A 3,161-nucleotide genomic window follows, 5' to 3' on the forward strand; every position below is an offset into this window, starting at 1 on the left:
TTCAGTTTCGTGTGCTAAAACACACTATAGGCTCTATGGGTCGGGTTCGGCCGAGTCCCGTCACGCGTAGAACTGATAACCCCAAATGTTAAGCTTTCAGAGTAAAGAAGATGTGAATATAGCGACTGGATTGAACTCTGGTCATGCTCTCAATGAAACATCTAAGAAACAGCTAAAAGTCCATCGGCAATCCATCAACACTGCAAAATTATTATTCTCTTTCTCTGTATTTTTGTCTTATCTTCAAGTACACGTTTCTAAACATTCACAAATCAAGATACATTTACTTGACAAGCAAAATGACAATATTAATCTTGTTTACTGAAAAAAGAAAATCTAAATTAAGTGACTTTAAGCTTGAAATAAGAAAAATGGGGTCAGAAAAAAAAGTGTTTCCCTTTAAATTAAGGACTATACATTACATAAATTACATAGAAATTAATAGCTCTGCTCCTCTTCAGTGTGCTCTGACTTCAGCTCGTATAAAGATGATTTTTGTTATCTTGACATGTTTATGACTCTTAATAGGCCATATGCTGCACATACAAATGATCAGTTGTTTAGCAAGATGAGAATGCTTTGCAAACATTTTATCTTGATAGGATTGTTTCACCCCACAAGCTGCTGTGAAAATGAAAAACAATCAGTTTAACTTTGAAGGACTGAAATTAAATTGAGACTGTTTGATCCATAAGAACAATTATGTGGCTTTTCTGTCTTGTCATGTGAGTCTGTTCAAGTGAACGATCATTTTTTAAATACTCTAAAAGGCAGTGTTTTGTTGAAAAAGACTGAGTTGGATTCAAAGAAAAGATGGAAGACAATATAAAGTGTAGATGATGGTATTATCTGGCTGAAAACAAACAGAATAGATGAATGCAGCATGAAGTTCTTCTTTTTTAATGAAAATGGAGAGGAAACATACAAAACATGCAAAACACAAATTGGGCAACACACACACACACACACACACACACACCCCCACACACACACACACACATAGTATTGAGAGAAGTAACGAACATGTTCCAGATGTTTTGTCCTTTTATTGCTGGATGTCCCAAGCCTTTAACCCTACACAGGACTACAGTACATCTAAAAAAGGTATTCCAGAAAGGGTTAAACTCAGTGACAGTGAAACAAAATATGGCAAAAGTGAAAAATCTTTTGAACATTAGCATGTGCATTTCATACACAGACTCAAGGACATGTACTGTGCATGTCAAAGACGTGCTGGGAGATGAATTATAGGATGCTTATGGTTGTGTGTGTGTGTTGATCAGATGGGAAAGCGGCGCTTCTCAGGGCCGGAGGTGTCCCTGATGGTGTTGTTTTCGTTGGTTCTGGTGGTCGCTGTGGCAATGGTCGTTCTAGTGGCCACTGGGGAACCAGGGACGGTGAAAGAAGGTAGGTGATCAGACACCAATAATTTGCCTTACAACAACTACAGAGGCTCATACAGAGACACAAACACGCATATATAAACTCTGCAGGGATAAAAAATATTAGAAACCCCTGGCAAGACCAATAGGCTAATTTACAAAAGTATTTCTATGTAAATAAATTTTCTTTGAAAGCTCAAAAAATAATAACAATAATAATAATTCTAAAATAGAAGAATAGAATATTTTTTCCCCCCAAAATGTAGATTTTTTGTCATTTTCCAGTAGAAATACTTCTTAAGAAGCAAACTGACTTCAGATATTAAGTCTTGTTTTTTTGAACAATGTGTTGAACGTTTGTGAGTTTGTCATAGTATTTTATATATAATTCAGCTGATGTGTGGTCAGAAGTGCATTTTTATGTTTTAGTAAAGAAAGTCCAAATTTGATGTATTATTGTATATTAAAAAAAAACACAACAGCAATAATAATACTTGTATTTAGCAAGGATGCATTAAATAGATCCAAAGCAACATTTTTACATTTTACATGAAAAAAAAAAAATCTTATTTTCCTTTTGCATTTTGAATTTTTTCTGACCCCATTAGCAGATATTTCTTCTTGTTTTAAACTTAATTTTGATACATTTTTCATAAAACAAGACTTGCTTCTGAAGTAAACATATCTTGATAAGAATGTTCAGATATTTGTACTGGAAAACAAGACAAAAATACTGAATAAGAAAATCATTGTTGACAGTGTAGAAGTTCTTTAGAAGACAAAAAATAACAACATTTAAAAGAATGTAAATAGTTTCAAATTCACCCTGTCTGATATTAATTATGATTTAATGACAAAAGAAAAACAACCAGTATGATATCCATGTTTACAACATTGTGAGTTTAATAATTTATCCAGCATACTAGGAATGACCTGTCTAATGTTTAACACAGTTCTATAATAGAATACCAGTTCAACAAAGTTCTTTACATACATACATACATAAATGCATATATTCACCTTATGTTCAATTAATTGTGATATTGTGACAAAAGAAAATGTAATAATGTATCCAATATCATATCCAGTATAGTACACTGTAAAAAATATTCCGTAAAATTTACGGTAAAAAAACGGCAGCTGTGGTTGCCGGAATTTTACTGTAAAAAATACGGTAGCAACGTTTTAGGTTTTACGGTTTTAACTTAAATTTACAGTTAAATACCGTAATTTCATTAACTGATATAACGTTAATATACCAACCTATTGAAGTACTAAAATCTGTTTTGTACCTTTGTAATACACTGATAACCACCAAATGCAGGTGGTGATGAGAAAGTCACATGATGAACCAAAGCCCATCACAAGCAGCTTTTAAACATGAACATATATAGAAGATGCACAGTGTCATTCACACAAACACTAAACACCATCATGGTAACACACATGAAACTGAAATAATGCAATAAACATTCATTTAACAACATTAGGTGTAACACACAACCCTAATATACAAAACTGATAAGACAAAACTAAGAAGAAACAGTTATTTCAAGAAAAAAACATCAAACTTGAAATGTAACGCAGGGAATTCTGGGAATGTCAATTTACGGTTATTCACTGTAAATTATACGGTCTTTTTCACTTCCAAAAATGGTATAATACTGTAAAATTAATGTCCAATACATGTAATGTCCAATACAGTTTTTCACCGTATATAGTAGGGGAATTTACCGTTAACCATTTAACAGGTTTTTACTGTAGCATTTTTACAGTCTT

This window comes from Sinocyclocheilus anshuiensis, unplaced genomic scaffold, assembly GCF_001515605.1.
Source record: "Sinocyclocheilus anshuiensis isolate Anshui unplaced genomic scaffold, SAMN03320099.WGS_v1.1 scaffold3783, whole genome shotgun sequence".
In the NCBI taxonomy this organism is placed as follows: domain Eukaryota; kingdom Metazoa; phylum Chordata; class Actinopteri; order Cypriniformes; family Cyprinidae; genus Sinocyclocheilus; species Sinocyclocheilus anshuiensis.